The 18,216-nt window shown below is 33.7% G+C and overlaps 1 pseudogene; it reads right to left on the bottom strand.

Moving 5' to 3' along the window:
- Nucleotides 1-6,974: 6,974 nt before the first annotated feature.
- LOC120178324 lies at nucleotides 6,975-9,870 on the bottom strand (annotated as a pseudogene).
- Nucleotides 9,871-18,216: the final 8,346 nt, after the last annotated feature.

The following is an 18,216-nucleotide window of genomic DNA, read 5'->3' as shown; positions in this document are numbered from 1 at the left end:
TGAAGATATTCATTTTTTTCATTTTAATTTTATTTATATTATTATTATTATTATTATTATTATTATTATTATAATTATAATAATTATTATTATTAATATATATTATTTATTTATTAATATTACAAAACCCGGGGCCTAATAATCAGGCCCATATTACAAGCCCAAACCAAACTGAAACCCAAAACATTTAGGGTTTCAGTTAGGGTTTTCTAACCCTAGCCTCTACCCAGCCGCCTCAGCTTGCTGCCGTTGGATCTGGCATGATCCAACGGTCCAAGAACATCCAGATGCAAACCCTAGGGTATGATACCCTAGGGCCACGCGGCCGCCGCTGCTGCTCTCGTCATCTCCACCGCTGCCACGTCCCAACCGAAGGCTCCAGAAGCTCCAACGCCAGCCGTCCACGCCATGGCTATGCGGTGAGTCACCACTGGGAGTCCGGTGACTCACCGAAGGGTATTCTTTTACCCGGTCCGATGGCCACACCGGTGATGGCTATAAAGCCATCACCCCATCTGCGAGCAAGGAAAAAAAATGGAGAGACGAGGAAACAACAAAAACAGAAAGAGATACAAAAACTACCAACGATCCCAGTCAACAACAATACAGCAACAACAAAAAAAAAAGAGAGGAGAGAAGCTTACCAAAGAAGCCTTGACCATCGCCGGAAGCACTAAACATCGCCGGAGAACAAAAAATACCGAAGGTATTTTCATAGATTTACTCCGATTAGGAGTCTTTTGGGAAACAAAGGCGGATTCGGTCTTAGGGTGTTTAGATCTACGTTTTAGGTGAATTTGGGGAATTTCCGACCACCGGAGGTGGTGGTCGGCGGTAGAATTCGCGGCGGCAGACGGCTGCCGGATTCCCTCCGGTGAGGGAATATAGAGAGAGGCCAGAGAGAATTCTGGCTCTATCTCTGTTTGAGAGAGAAAAAAAAGAAAATGAGATAGCTGGCCCTTCGGCCAGCCGTTTGGGCATTAATAGCCCTTCCCAACGACGCCGTTTTGGGGAGGGCTATTCGCATAATTAAATAATAGTTAATCCCGTCCGAAGCCATTCTAATTTGTAAACTTTACATTTTAGTCACTAAGTCAATTTATAATCCTTTTAATTGTGTTCTTTAATTTTAATTTCATTTGTTTTAGTCCTTTATATTAAAAAATATATATATAGGATAAATAACAGATTTAGTCCTATAATTTAATAATTAATATTTAATCTGAATAATATGTTTTAACTTATTTTAATCTAATATCCGAATTTTATATAGTTTATTTTAGTCATTAAATTAATAAAAATAAAAATAGTATGTTTAATCCCTATAATTTTGATTAATTATGAATTAGATTTTTAATCTTAATTTTATTATATTTTAGTCACTAATTTTAAATGTCTTCATTTATTTTACTGCTTTTAAATATATCGTTCTAATTGTATTTTTATTGTTTTATTTGTTTATATATTTAAATACTTATTATTATATATTATAAATATATAATAAAATTATTTATATATTTTTTAAGAAATTTTTTAATGTTATTTTTCAATATCGAAGAAAATGACAGTCTTAATACAACTGATGTCCTATTCTGGTATTTTAAAATTAAAATTATAAAAAAAATATTATTTAATTTAAATTAAAATTTATCAATATCAAAGAAAAGAGCTGTCTTAAGGCACATAAAGTCATTTTCCGATATTTTTAAATATTTTTTTTAAATAATAGGATTATAAATTAAATATATTTTAAATTTTTAAATTTTAATAATAGAGACCATTTATAATTAAAAAGTCCCAATTTTGGGCGTTGTAGGGGTGCTAATCCTTCCCTAAACGTAACCGACTACGAATCCCTTTTTATTATTAAAAAGAACGAATTTTTGGTTATAAACGCATATCAGTTTATTTTTTAATTGATGTTTTCTTAAAACTCTTTTAAAAAAAATAATTTTTAGGTATTCGACCTACCTGACCCAAAAGGCCGATGGCGACTCTCAAATTATTTTCAAAACCATTTATTCATATCAATTTTCCCGCCAAATAAATATTTCGTACCGGGACGAAAACCGGTCACGACACTCAGTTTCGGCCAGCTTACTAAATCATAGTAGGTTGAATTTACTTGTTATACTGAGTCCACGTTTGGTATATATAGGCCTGTAAATGAACTGAACGTTTAGCGAACCGTTCATGAACCGTGCGGCGGGAAGTTCGTTTATGTGCGTTTATTTATTAAATGAACGAACATGAACAAGATTTTGTGTTCGTTTAATTAAATAAACGAACATGAACATAGGTCTCGTTCGTTCATTTACGTTCGTGAACGTTCGGTTATGTTCGTTCGGTTATGTTCGTTTATGTTCATTCATTTATGTTTAACTCATTCTTCTTAAATCAATTTTGGTGACCAATTTGTAAGTATCTTAAAAATATTAATTAATCTGATATTCTGATGATCAACTCCATAATTAACCTAATTTTATTTGGAAAACCCAACAATATTAACATGGTTTAGTTCTTTTTGAACGATCCATAAGCTGCATACCCAGCACCGTCAACATCTATTGCGTCGGAACCCTATGTGACTGCGCCACCAGCTGGTTATCCGATGAGCAAAGAGGAGTCCCAGAAACTGGTTCCTTTCGAAATCAAGTCCAAAGTTGATGGATTCCGGAAGGGAAGTTAAGTATTAAGCACCGTTTCTTCAAGTCAAATAATCTTCCTTTCTTGCATATATAATGGAGTATTCGAATTTACAAGTAAATAGTGATCAACCAACAACTCAAGCCTGCTTAATTTGAACTCAAGAACCCAATAATGGTGAGGCCTTATTCCATAGGTTGAGAAGTTCTTTAACGCGTTTCATCAAACAAATTTTGTGCGCCAGCCGAAAAAGAATGGTTTTTGATGTATGAGTTGGTGTGAACAATAAACCAACCTACTTCTCTCATCTCCCAATTTTCAACTTCTACATAGCACGAAGCTAAGGACATGTTTGTTTGATCCCCAAGGATTAAGGTCGGCAATCACATGAAACACAATATGTGTTCATCTCGACTGTTGTTAAAGGAGAGAGGAAGAAAGAAAGTGGAGGAACATTATGCAATCCCACATCAGTAGCAAACAAGCAGCTCGGGGTTGGTAACTTATATAAAAGAAGATGGGGGAGAATAGGTTTAAGCATCTTTGTGCTTGGGGCAATGTCGAGCTTGAATCAAGCTCAGAATCGAGCTTCAATCGAGCTCGAGTCTCGAGTTTTAATCGAGCTCTTAAATTTTTTTTGAGTTCGAGCCTTTTCGAGTTAGAGTCGAGTTTCAATATTATATTTCGAGTTCGAGTCGAGCTTGATAATTTTAAGCTCGTGAGTTTTCGAGTCGAGTCGAGCTCAGCAATACTCGAGCTCGACTCGGCTCGTTTACACCCCTAGGTAGGGTCTCCAAAGTTTATGTTCGTTTATGTTCGTTTAGTTATTAAATGAACGAACATGAACAAGTTATATTCCTTAATAAACGAACATGAACAAAAAAAAATTTGTTTGTTTATGTTCGTTTATTTATTAAATGAACGAACATGAACATACATCCGTTCGTGTGCGTTCGGTTCGTTTACAGGCCTAGGTATATATATTTTTTAATAGTCTAACGATTTACAAAGTAGGATTTACAAAGTAGTATTTGTTCAGAGTCTTATATTTGATGCGAAAGAGAAGTATTGTGTTGAATACTATTTGAGTTTCAAAATAATAGATAAAAGGTGGAGATTATTATAACAAACGTTTGGTTAAAAAATTGTAATATGTACCAACAACTAGTTGGTCTAGTGAGATGAGGTATTAGATTCTTTTTTTTTTGGATAAGTAGGTATTAGATTCTTTAAACAAGTTAGCTATTTGAATTTTGATGTTTGCAAATTCAGCAAATTGAGTTGGGAGGGTCGCTTTTGTCTCTGCGTACCTGATCCAAATTAGTTAATGAATATATACTTTTGACGATGAATAGATACTTTTGATGGTTATACTAAAAAATTGTAACATGTGTATTATTTGTTAGGGAAAACTACATAGCTAGTCATCCGATTATTAATGTTACTATACTTGTCATTAACGTTAACGTTATAAAAATTTATCACTTTGGTCATGTGCCCTTAAATCATTAAATGGAATTATTAATGTAAATTTTAAATGATATAAAAACATATTTAATCTTTAACATTTACATATTTTATTAATTTAATTTTAATTTTAAACGATTCAACAATTTAATCCCTTCACGTGTATAAGTTTCACCAATTTAATCCCTTCACATTTATAAGTTTCATCAATTTAATCCTTCAAACTCCGTTGTTAATCATCATCCCCCTCATTTACTAAACTCAATGTCACGGTTGCTCACTTTCTTGCCGTCGGTTTTGATTTGAGTACGGGTGTAAATGAACTGAGTTTGAACAGACAATGTTATGTTCGTGTTCGTTTAAATTTTAAATATCGTATTCGTGTTTGTTTATTTATTTTTGAATGTGTTTGTTTTTGTTTGTTTATTATTCGCGAACATGTTTGTTTAATGTTTGCGAACGTGTTCATTTATATGTTCACGAACGTGTTCATTTAGCGTTCACAAACATGTTCTTTTAAAGTCCATTTAGCGTTCATTTAGTATTCATTTAGCGTTCGTTTATTGTTCATTTATAAATTCAATTTTTAGTTTTACCCTTTCATTTGCAAGCTAAGGAAAAATGATAAAATTACACGACTAGTGCTTAAACTCCTTAAAATCCATAATTTAAATTTGAACTTTTATCACATATTCAATTTAGTCTCTACTTTCACCAATATTTTAAAATGTAAAAATAAGGGAAAAGGATCGGGTAAACAAGTTTGTTCATGAACATAAATAAACGAGTCGGTAAACGAGCTCATAAACGAGCTCATAAATGAGCCTGTTTGTGAAACATAATCGAGCCGAACACACCTTTGTTCGTGTTCGTACGTTTATTAATGAATGTTAAAATTTTGTTCATGCGTTTATTTAGCTTATCGAACGAACATAAACGAACGGTTCACAAACAATTTACTTTTTAAATGAATATATAATAAACAAACGTAGGCGTGTATGACCTAATATACTACCATATTTACCATGGTGCCTACGACCAAACTAGTCAGCAGTACCCCAATAATAGTACCAGCAGTTTGCGTACTCCGGGATATGTGTCAAAAGCAGGTTGATGCTCGATTGAATACTTCTGATGGTAGAATTTCCCACCTAAAGCATGACCACAAGGGACAACATTGAATATAGGTCTAAACATGCCGACCCTGGAAAGCAAGAATGGAAAAATCAAATAGCGATCATGTAGGGGCAGATTGATGACCTGTGGACTTTAAACAATACCGAAGGAGATTGGACAATGATGAGCAGAGTCCTTTCATGTATCACGTGCTAGCAGCTTCAAACTCTCGTACTTTAAGTGCCCAAAAAGACCTACGATGGACCAAAGACCCCCACTAAGCATCTGTCCCAATACAGGAACTACATAGATATAATATGAGACTCCGATGAGTTGAAGAGTAAGGTCTTTTTGACCATTTTGCGAAAGAGAGCCAAGAATTGGTATGACTCCCAGCTCTCGACAATTGTGTGGGACTTTAAACAATTGTCATATATGTTCATCGAGTAATTTTTGGCCAACAAAGCCATCTTTTACCCGAAAGTCAACCTGTTTAGTATGATCCAGACACCTGATAAGCTTCTAAGGAATTATACAAGGAGATTCTCAAAGTTACAACATCAATAACCTATATGTTGTTTAATCCTTGGGGTTAAGTTACCCTTCAATTATATTAGTTATTCTTTCGGTCCCATAATTTGTGTCTCATATTGACTATGCACATAGTTTTAAAAGATATATTTGACTAAGGAAATAATAAAATTATCCCTAAAAGTGATTGATAGATTTACTTTAAAAGGTATAAAGAATGTACATATAAGGGTGAAAAAATATAAATGGTATTGTTTTTGTTTTCAGTTATCGTTTTTTAATGATTGATTTGACATCGTCACGACTGATAAGATGACACTTATCTATTATATTGTTATCTTTCCTGCTTTGGACCCTCGTTGAATTTGGATACCCGCTATGCTTTCGCAGATAGCTATTCTGCCTTTTCACATTATTCAGTCTGATTTGCGATTTTTCGGTGGTTTTTAATAGCTTAATCACCTTTTGTGATTCGTTTGCCGATACGATCACATCTATTTGTATCTATCTTTGTTCGAGTTTTCTTGGTTAGACTTTAATCTTTCCTTATATGGTCCTTATGTGATCTTAAGTTGTTAGATTTATTTCAACAATTATAGAAAATTGTCTAATTATGTGCTTAATTTACGATTATAATCGTAAATTTTTATTTCAAATTTTGAATAAATTAGTTATTTCTTTATAAAAATAAAATATAATATTTTAAATGAGATGATTTTAAAAATCGAAAGAGACGCATTTAATGGAACATAAGAAGTGCTATTAATAGTAGTTATTTTATGCATTTGATAGTCTTATTTGTAACCCTAATTATTTATATTTTGTGCACTTTAAACGCTCAAACATAATAACCACAATGAACATCGAAACAAAACTCAAGTACTTAAATCGAGACAAGAAGAAAACCTCAAATACCAAATTGAAAAAAACTCGTGTACCGACCTAGACATTGAAGCAAAATTTGGTACCAAATTAAACATTGAATCCAAACTCAATATAGAGGCATAACACCCTTTATTATTTAAGCTATACAATATAATTGGAAGATCATATTTTAAAAAACATATTCAAATGTATCGGACATAATATCTAACACAAATATCTAAGAATAAATTACTTAGCGTGACGTGCTCACCTAATATAAAATACAAATAAACAATCCAGAGGGACTAAATTAACAAATACTGATGCTGGGGTCTAGAGATTGTTTTTAAATTAAATCATCATCCAATGTTATATTATTCAAATTACATGTTTGTATATCCTTCCTAGTTGATGATTTCAGAAAAGGTTCACCCGGAATAAAGCATTTAAAAATTTCTTCTGATTCAAGTAAAGTCTTCAAGGAAAGATAGAGTTAACGATTAAAGATCGAACTAGTAATACGCTGGAATGTGGAGGATTTCAGTGACTGTACCATCATCAGTTATTAGCGATGATCTCCATTTTGTGCCGAACTAGCTAGACCCCTGCAAAAACCAATCCTCACCTTGGTCACATCAACTTATATATGAACGTGTGTGTATGGAATTGTAAATTCAAAGATTTTTCAAGAAAATTGCAAACCACATAAAACTTGAAAAAATAAATTAAGGTCGTAAGAAGTTTTAGATTATGAATTCATGAAGCCAATCAGTGTCACGAAGAATCACTGCAATGTAATAGCAGAAATCGCCAAAACTCTTCAGTTATCCAATAAAATGCATTAATCCATCCTTTTGGTGTTACAAATGACTTCTCTTTTCAGAATTACTCAATGAACTATAAACTCATGAATAGAAACATAACATCTCCCATATTTTTGGATAAGCGAAAGTATATTTCTGCAAAATAATAGCAAGTGGAAACTGATAAAATCCGTTAATATTTGAACTTATGAAGTGGGAGAGTGAAGGAACTAACAACAGACCGCAAACACCAGCCATAGACAATCAAATGACATCCAGAAAAAGCTAGTGAGGTAAACATGGTTGATAAATAACTTTCAAACAACTATGGTTACCTAGTCATCAAAGAGAATCGACACATTCATTCTCATGCTTTGAATTTGATCAATATTCCCTTAAAAATATAAATAAATTCTTGAGCCTGGGGTTATCCTTTTTAGAAGACTAGACTTACGTAAAGTGTTTATATTAACAGTATAACAAAAACGGGATGAAGGTGACCTTCATGTTTAGCATTAGAACTTAATATCTACAGATGCCATGGCCATTCATTCAAACAGCATCAAGTTTCACTTATGACTTAACCAGCAGCTTAGATTTAAAACTTTTCAATTTTTCCTTATAAGTATAGAAAAGCAAGATATGAGATATTCAAAAACAAAACATACAACTGATAATATAGTGCAGAAAAATACGAAGCAAAACTTATGACTGCCTGAACCTCATTAAGGTACCACCACAAAAGAATAACAGAAGCTTAGCTTGGAAAGATGCATTAACCATAAGTTTACCGATGATATCAATGTTCAAATACAGTGGGATGGCCTGCTCATAAATGTTATAACTAAAGAAGCTAAACTTCTAGCATATGCACCCCTACATAGTACCAAACATCATAAATGCAAGATGTTAATAACTGCCACAGAAAAGGGAAAAAATGATCGAAAACCTTAGATAGTTTTATATATATATATATAATTCTGAGGTAAATACAAGGTAGTATCTGTTCAACTCAGTTAGATAGTAATTCCACACCACATATCTGTTTGGCTAAATGCAAATTATGCTAGTGTGGAATTATAAACAATTAACTCATTCTTCATAAATGCTGCTGACGAAGATGAGAGTCCAAATGCAATATTTTTCCTTTCACTGGATTCATTTAAACGCGTTTGGCAGATCATATTATGAACAATGAGAAGATTTTCACATCCTTGTGTCTTTCACATTCATCCAAATAGAAGGATTAAAATATGCAAACTATACAACTCTCTAATACATAGAAAGGGCAACCGCGGTGAACAAAAATTGTTTAGCTTTCACTGATCAAAGCCGCATAAATTCTACATCGGAAATAAATCCAGAAAACATGAAGATCTATCTTTCAAGATACACTGCTAGAAAGGCATTAATGTTTCAAAAGAATACATAAACTAACCTGTATGCAAACAAATAGATAAATCCAAGAAAAAGATGATTTATTTAGTGCTGAGCATCAAAGCCGAAGACCTTAAAATCCACCACAAATTATAACAATCTCTCAAAGTAATGGCAATTCAGAAAGAAGGAAACCTATTTATCCATGGCATCTAAAACAGATCGATCAACGAAAATGCTGAACAATAAATTTCTATTAAAATCCCTTAATCAAACCAAGCTCAGAGATTAAATCCCAGTCAAAAGCCCCCCTAAAAATATAATCAATAAATAAATCCACAAAGAATACCCAATTATCCGAAAATCCATCAAAATCAACCCTATAAGAACTTACTTTTTATGCGTCTCCCTCTTTTAGCACCCCAACCTTCAAGCTTCGCAATAGGGCAACCACAGCGAGCCCGAAAAAGTAAAACAGCTCGTCCATTAGGCGGTGCCATCTTCCTTAATTCGGCCCTCAATAATTCATAATCAGGGTTCCCTTCACTCCCACCTTTCCAAGGAAAAATATCAATCTCATTTGATCCATTTTTCACAGAATCCTCCGTTTGTACCTGAAAATCGAACTCCAAAGCCTTTTTCAGCCCTTTACATCCAGGCTTCTCGCATTTACGGGATCGTGAACCGCAGCAGAACTCAATGGAAATAAGGGTTGTGACGAAGAATAGAGTGCAACCCAAAAGGTAGGAAACAAAAGGGAGAGATAAGGAGGCACTATGGGTGGAGAGGAGGGGAAAGGAGGAGGGAAAGGGAATGGAAGAGGTAGGAGAAGTAAGAGGAGAGGAGAAAAGTGCCGGAGAAAAGGACTAAAATTAGGATCAAGAGCTCTAGAGTGGCGGATGAAGAGTGTTTGCAGTGGAGGAGAGGGAGTGGGAATGGTGGTTCTGGTGGTGGCCGGTAAATTTGGTGGCCGCAGAAGCGGACGCGGTGGATTTTGAAGAAGGGGGCATGATGAGGAAATCAAGCATGTTAAAACTTAAAAACTGTAGATTTGTTGGGTGCACTCGGAGGTGTATTGTAAGTCATACATCTATGTGCACTACAACTCTTGTATTTTAATTTATTTATTAGATTTATCAACACTTTTTTAATTTAATTTTTAAAGGGACATGCAAAATATTCTTTGTTTTTTTTTCTCTTATGTCAAGAAAATATATTATTTCCCCTTTTTTGATTAAATATTATTTCCCTTGGACGAGGGTGATTTTGCAAGTTAAAATCTTTCCCTTTTTTAAATTATCTTGAAAAATCAACTTTATTATTTATTTGTTTATATATATATATATATCAAGTAAGGAAGGCATAATTCAAATAATTAAAGCAAAGCAATAAAAAAATTACTCATCTCATAATGTTAAAAATAGTAAATAATAGTTAGATTAAATAATAATTTTAATCTTTATTCCTTTTAAGAGCATTTTGACCCTAACGTTTCTTTTAAGATAAAAAAAATATCTAATGTTTGACTAAATAGTCACTTTAATTCTGATTTTTTGGAATATTTTATCCCATAACATTTCATTTTAGAGGATGTTTCATTTTTTGGAGCTCTTCACTAGTTTCGTGACAAGAGAATTTAACAATAGGAAGTAAGAAAAAAAAATACTAAAATGATTTTATGGATATTAAAATTCTCCCCCTAAAAAAAAATTCATCCTTGAGTTTACTTAAAGTGGAGAGCTGAGGATATTGGTCACACATCTTATCTTCGGGTTCCCACATATTTTTTTTCAGTTTTGTGATTCCTCCAAATAACTTTAACTAAAAATTCTCTTATTTTTGAGTTCTTTAACTTCTCAAGCTAAAATTTGAACAAGTTCCTCTTCATAAGTTAATTCATAATAAATTTCTACATTTTTTAGTTGAATCAAATGAGAGAGATTAGATTGATAGTTATGAAGCATTGAAACATAAAACACGTCAAGAATTTGGCTTAATTAAGAAGGCATAGTTAATCAATAAGTCATTGTGCCTATACTTTTAGTTATTTCAAATGAACTAATGAATCAAGGATTAAGTTTTACTTTTCGATTAAAATAAAAAAAATTCCACAAAGATTGTCACACCCTAATTTAGGGGTTAAATTATAAGTTTCTGAAATTTATGAATAGATTTAGAAAGTGCGAGAAATTCAGGGACTCAGTCTTGAATTTGCCCATTTTTGCTGGACAGAAAAATAAACCCCCTCCCCTGGTGAAATTCCCAAATATTTCCCCCTAAATCCCTAAATTGAAAAAACCCCAAATTAATTATCATAACCCCCGCCAGCCTTCATCACCTCGAATTCTCATCGTCTGACCACCGTAAAACATGCCATTACATCCGTTCGACTCCCCATTGGCCGGTGACCAAAACCCAAGTCTCCCCACACCAAACAACGTTGTGAAAAGCCGTGAATCACCGTTCGAAGTTTCACGGTGAAAGGTAAACTTCGCTACTATTTTTCTTCGATTCCGATCATCTCTATCGTCATCTCGTCTCACCGCCTGTGCTGTTAGCATCGCCATCCTCGAGCGTTCATGACCAAAACCGTGGGTCGAAGCATTATCATTGTTTTCATAGATCACCGGTGGGTAGAGTTTCGATTATTAATTTGGGTTGATTTGCGTTGTTTTATATTGAATATTGGACTATTGTGGATTGATTTAAGTGTATTTTTATTAAGGGAAAAATCGGCCGTTCAAAATGGCCCTTATCACTGTCGCATGCGCCGACAATGCGCGTGGGGCTCCTCCGCCAGTCCAGGAAGTTTCTAGAACCATACCAGTTAGATCGAACCAGTCTGAATCGGGTCTGTTTGACCCGTGAGTTAATCCGGATTGAGTCAACTCGTCTGAGTCAACCCGTTGACTTTGACAAAAAGTCAACTTTCCGAAATATCATATTTTATGTTTTTTGACTTCCTGAGTACGAATCCAAGGTTGTTTCGCCAAATTTGTGATCGGTAAGTCGTTTTTCAATGTTTTATCATCGGATTCAAGTTGGTTTCTCATTTAAGTTTAGTTTCTAATGTAAATTTGGTTGCTATGTATCCGAGACATAATGGGACGTGGAATTAAAGTTCGAGGACGATCAAATGGAGTTTAAATGGTCGATCGATATGACATAAAAATTGAGGTAATACTCTACTACCTTTTGTATGCTTTTCAGAACTCTTTGATAGATGGTAAATGCATGAATGAAAATGATTAGTCCATTAGATGTATTTAACTATCATTGGACTTAGACAAAAATTAGAAATAAGACAGAACAACGTATAAGACTCAGAAGACTCAAAAAAGAGAAATTGGTAGATCGGTCGGAAATAAATCTCAGTTTAATTATTTAATCAGTAAATCAATCTCAAAACTCAAAAATTCTAATTAATCTCGTTAAAGGTTAAATGTTGAGATTAATTGGATAAGAAATTACCAAAAATAACATTATGGGGTAAAATTATGAAAATACCCTTATAAGGTAAAAATGACTAAAATACCCTCGAAGTGTTAAATGACTATATTATATGACCAAGTTGAACTAAGTGGAAGTATTATATATATTCGAATTGTGGAAACGACTGAATTACTCTGGAAACTTTGAAGTGATCGGTATAAACTTGACTACTAAATGACCTAAGTACTCTCAATGACATAGAATTAAACAAATAACTTGTATAAGTCTGGAACCTTGATGAGCTTATATGTTTACATCTATAAGGGTTTTGAACCACGAAATAATCATATCGACATTTTGGAATACCGTTGTAACACATAAATGAAATAAATACCATTAGAATAAATGCTCATCTCCCTAAAAATGATTCATCCATGATCCTGATATTGATTAGTTCAGCTAGTGCATTCAGTGTTAAGAAATGAATAATAGGGAAATATCACGGTACGAAAGATTGACGAGTATCATAGTGTTGGGACTTGTAGCTCAAATGGGACTTGAAATCATAATAATTCAAAATTATTAAATCCTTAAATTTTAAATAACTCTGAATGGATATATCTGTCAAAATACCATAAAAAGATACATAGGCTTGGATTAAAAGAAATTACCAAAATATCGTCGAGCTGTGGAATATTAAAGTAACTATGATATACAAATGACTATACCCCTATACCCCAAAAGATTAAAATACTTGAGCTTTAAGGTGACTGTAGTAATCTCGAACGAAAATGATCAAAATACCTTCATAACTAGAAATAAGTTAACGTTATTGGATAAATTCTAGAAACACTCAGAAAATCTGAATATTGTATCGCCCATAAAAGGTTGGGGAATACGACTCAATAACGTTGGTCATATTGGAGACTGTTGCAATTCATAAATTGAGCTAATACAATCGGAATAAGTAGAGTTCCTCAAGCTCAGTTCAAAGATGGTTCTGAAGATGATGAGTTCGATTAGTGATTCGATATTAAAGTGGTTGACATGTATCATCAATGTTGGGATTTGATCAGTTCTAATTGACCTGATATCCTAATAAATTGACTTGAATCTTGAATTCCTTGAATCATCGATTCATCCTTATAAGATTAAGTTGCTAAGAATCTACTAGATATCGTAATGTCTAAAATGCCCTTGTTGGTATGGATAATGAAATCACTCTTAGTGAATTTGAACCTTGAATTATTCTGATGTAAGGGTTCCTAAACACCTACTTGATGCACCTGAACCATAAAGGGATCCTAAAGTATCAACTTTAAATGTATATAGATCCGTTAGTAATCAATCCCTTCAATAGGACCTCATTCCTAGAATCCAATCAAATTACATAAGTGTCATATTTTCCTGATAACTATTAAGTGCCTTTGAAAAATACTTGGATCCTCTAGTGTGTTCTCCATGTAGTACATAATTGTTTCATATGTTTTGAAATGTGTTTTACCGAAATTTATTTATTTACTAACTTATGAACCATGGCAACATGGTATGTGTTCTCCGATTATGATTTTCACTAATTTGATTATTTCTGATTTATGGAATCATGGAATTTAATGGTTTATGAATTATGGTTAATTTTTTTACTAGTTATACTTGAACTATTTTATTGGGACTTTATTTGGGTAAGTTGAAGGTTCAACTCTGATCAAGCTGGTAAATCCTTACGGACCTAAGGTGACCCTAGAGTAGGCTCTAACGCCCCAATAAACTTTCTTGGGCAGGTTCTCAGGCCCCAAGGCATTCCCTTGGGTTAATCATGGGACTATATATGGTGTATAGGTTGAGGGCAATTATATGGTTTATTATATTGTCACGTTTACGATATTTTACTGGATCTCATCCAGATATTACGGTTTATGGTTAAAACTGATTTATATTGGTTTTTTATATGGGTAGGATTCTAGAGTATGGAATTTCAGCCCTGATCCAGCTGTTAAATCCTTATGGACCTAAGAAGAACCTTGGGTAGGCTCGAGGCCCCGAGATCTTTCTTGGGTAGGCCCTGCAGCCCTGAGATCATTCTTAGGAAGGCTCCGTGGCCCCGAATAACTTTCTTGGGTAGGATCTGGGGCCCCAAGGTATTCCCTTAGGGTGGCTCCCTTTCTTGTGTGCTTAGGGTAAACCCTTATGGACGCAGTTCCGGGGAACTGCAAAATGGTGTTGGTTAGAGGGTTCCACTATGGTTTTGAAAACATGTTTTAAACAATTACTGTTTTAAAAAGATTTATATCTTTTCACTGGTTTTGGTTGGAACACACTAGACACACTTTTTTGATCTTCTGAACCTGGTTCTCTGAATGCTTCATCTGAACTAAATCTTCATGCCTGTTACTCGAAGAAATATTAGTGGAACCATAGTTTATTCCAAAAACATGTATACGTTTGAGTCAACAAGGAAATTTTATTGTTCTTCATTTATCTTCAAGTCATGTAGCATCAGTTGGTAGTTTTATATTACTAAGCTTCCCAAAGCTCACTCTTTGACTCACCTTTTTCAGGTTAAAAGGATCAAAGTAAAGGAGTTCCGCCGGTGTTGCTTGCAGAGTACGGTGCATGTGATTAGGCCTTGTAGGTTGTATTTTGTTTTATATACGAGTTTGAAATTTGTTTTATTTATGAATATTGGTAAATTTTACTTTTATAAATTTTTCTATGATTTTATATGTTTTAACAAAAATTTTAAAATTTTTTGAGATTTTTACGGTGGGTCGCTCCGGTAGCCCTAATGTGACACCCCGAATCGGATCGGGCTACCCGAATTGATATGTGAGTGTTACATTTAGTGGTATCAGGGCCTAGGTTGAGTCGAATGTTTTGTATAAAGACCGTCCGATCGACAGTCAAAAGATATCTGGTTTACATGCCCCTAGATTACGATCATACTCTCTAAGCCGAAGCTTGATGTTAAGAAATCATTATGTAATAAGTATACCAAAGTATTCTATTTCTACAATTCAATTTGTGCAAAAAGGGAATAACGTCAGCATACGTCCCATTCTTGGAAGTTACTCCGCGAGTAATGTGGGAGATTATTTATTCGAGGATTTTGACTCAACTCCCGGCTTGAATGTGAGTTTAGGTTATCTCTAAATGTTATGTGATGATAAATTCATAAGAAAACGTTATAAGTAAAATGATGAGATCAATATCTGCTACCTGAGTAGATCGTAAAACAAAGTATTCGATCCAAACCTAAACAAGGTGTTATGCCTCAAAAGGTTTTGTATTAATGTACTGAATTGAAGAATTATGGAATCATTCTTACTCCAATTTATGATTTTGAAACCCAATAAGTGTTAAGCCTTATTCCTCAATGATTCGAGCAATATGAAGTTAAAAAAAGGGGACGTGTTCATGGTAAAAGTGTAAATCTTAAGGTGATGCTCCTCGTATAAAATAAAATAGTTATGTCTACACGTTGCACTGAAAGTAAGCAAGTGTTATTCTGATTAAGGATTATTAATTAAGGTAAGTTTGATTTTACGAGGAGAATTTTGATAAGGGAAAAGTTTTGTCGAGAACTCTCAATTAATTGGTTAAGGTCTAGTAGAGGAATCATATACCTGTAAAGGATACCGAAAGAATGAAGACTGGTGGAAACTAAGTTTCTTCATTTCTATGACTTGAGTAAATTTGAGGACGAAATTTCTTTTAAGGAGGGGTGAATACTTTAAGAAGACTTTATCATCAACATGATACTCAATTTCTTTTCTATTAAGATATGTGTTGAAAACCTTTTGATATTCGATATAACAAATTAAGTTAAATGAATTTTAAGATTTTCCAAAAGATTTTCTAAGTATATTCGATATAATTATTCGAATATCAAAATATTACTCCAAATATTTCAAATGTCATTTTTAATCCTTACTCAAGTGTAAAATTAAGTGTTAATCTTAAAATAATTTCAAAACATTACAAAGTATTTCGAACCGTTTCAAAGCCAAAAATTCCAGATTGTCCAGAGGGAACTGATTCCCCCCTGAATCGTTTGGCTCCGAGAAAAAAATAGAATGGTCAGAGGGAACTGATTCCCCCCCAAGGGGGTACCGATTCCCCCTGTTTAACAGTCAAAATATTTGAATTTTACACTTAGGGAATCGATTCCCTATGAGGGGGTACCGATTCCCCTCACGCTCCAAGCTATTTTATTAATTGATTCTCATCCCCAAACGGTTCCAAAACATCCCCAACAACTATATACGACTTCAAACACATTCCAAGATATAAATACAAGCTAAGGACACTTGAAGAAACAAGTGAACAACCATCCAAGCAATCAAACACAAGAGAAGAGTTTTTCATTCTTATTTCATATTTCTCTTGTAAATATTTTGTTCTTGTGAGCTTAATTCTTGTAAACACCTACCTTAGAGAGGTTTTCTTGTTTACATTTCTTATCCTTTTGTAAAGGGGAAAGGTTCTAGCTAATCCCGTTTAAAAGCTAGGGAAAGGTTCTAGTTTAGCCCAAAAAAACTAGGGAGTTTGTAAGGTTACTGTTTATCCTCAAAAGAAAGAACAAATTAGTGAATTTGTTGGAAAATCCTTGGTGAGGAGCTAAGGTAGTGGACGTAGACTTTGGTTGAGAAATTCGAACCACTATAAATCGCTGTGCAATTCTCTATCTTTCAATCTCCTTACTCCCTAAACACAAAACCGTTCCGGCCTCTCTTTGCAAATTGTTCCGATTGTCGATTGGAGCTTCCGAAAATCCTAACAATTGGCATCAGAGCCTAACTCATTAAGAAGGTTTAACCACCTTGAGACGATCCTAGAAAAAGCTATACCAATTCCCTACAAAACCGAGAATATGGCTTCCACCTCCAACTCGTTGCACATGAAGACTCCCTACCATCCGACAAACCTCCATACTTCAATAGAGTCAACTATCATCATTGGAAGAAATTAATGAAAGTATTCATCCAATCCAATGATCTTGATGCATGGGAGATAATCAAGAATGGCTACTCTTCTCCAAAGAAGAAGGAGAAGAAGAGGAGTGACAGAACGGAAGAAAGCTCAACTTAATGCCAAGGCCATGCACATGCTGTTTTGTGCATTTGGTCCTGAAATCTATGAAGGAGTTTTTTCATGTTCAAGTGCCAAGGAGCTTTGGAATAAGCTCGATGAAATCGATGGAAACAAGAAAGAAAACCAACAAAGGTGGTGTCTCTAATGGCTCTTGAAGAGCCCGAGGTATCTTCTAACTCAATTGAATTTAATTCATATACGTTTGATGAGTTACAAGATGCTTTTAATAGGTTATATTCGGAGTTTGAGACCATGAACTCCAAAAATAAGAAAATGATTTCAAAATTTAAAATTGAAACCGATTTTCTTTTGAAAACAAAAATAGATTTTGAAAGCCAAAATGAAATTTTGAAAAAGGATTTAGAGCTTTCAAAAATAAAAATTGAAAGTTTTGAAAAAGAAAATTTTGATTTAAAAGTTAAGCTTGAATTATTAACAAAAGAAAAAGAAATCATTTTAAATAATTCATTTAGTTCAATAATGACAATATGCTCACATTGTCATTATCATGGTCACAAGGAACATACTTGTCCTTTGAAGAAAGGAATACGTTTTAAAATTAGACAAATATGGATTCTGAAAGGAACAAAAGGCATTGAAACTAACGTTGAAGGATCCAAAGCAATTTAGATACCAAAATCGAAATAAATGTCTCTTGTAGGTGTGTGGGAGCAATGTGATGAAAATGATGATATTCAAGATGCTCTAGCCACACATGAAAAAGGAATGGGTAACCTCTAAGCTTAATACTTTTAATTTTGGTTATTTGGTTACTCATTTGATTTTAAGCATGCATGAGTTTTGGTTTTAAATGATTATGCATCATTGTTTTAATCTCATGTATGTTGAAAATATGATTATGATGAACATTTTAAAGTTGTAATGATTT

Source organism: Hibiscus syriacus, unplaced genomic scaffold (genome assembly GCF_006381635.1).
Source record: "Hibiscus syriacus cultivar Baekdansim isolate YM2019G1 unplaced genomic scaffold, ASM638163v2 tig00112347_pilon, whole genome shotgun sequence".
Lineage (NCBI taxonomy): Eukaryota > Viridiplantae > Streptophyta > Magnoliopsida > Malvales > Malvaceae > Hibiscus > Hibiscus syriacus.
Note: the sequence above shows the minus strand (reverse complement) of the source record. Positions and strands in the feature narration are given on the sequence as shown.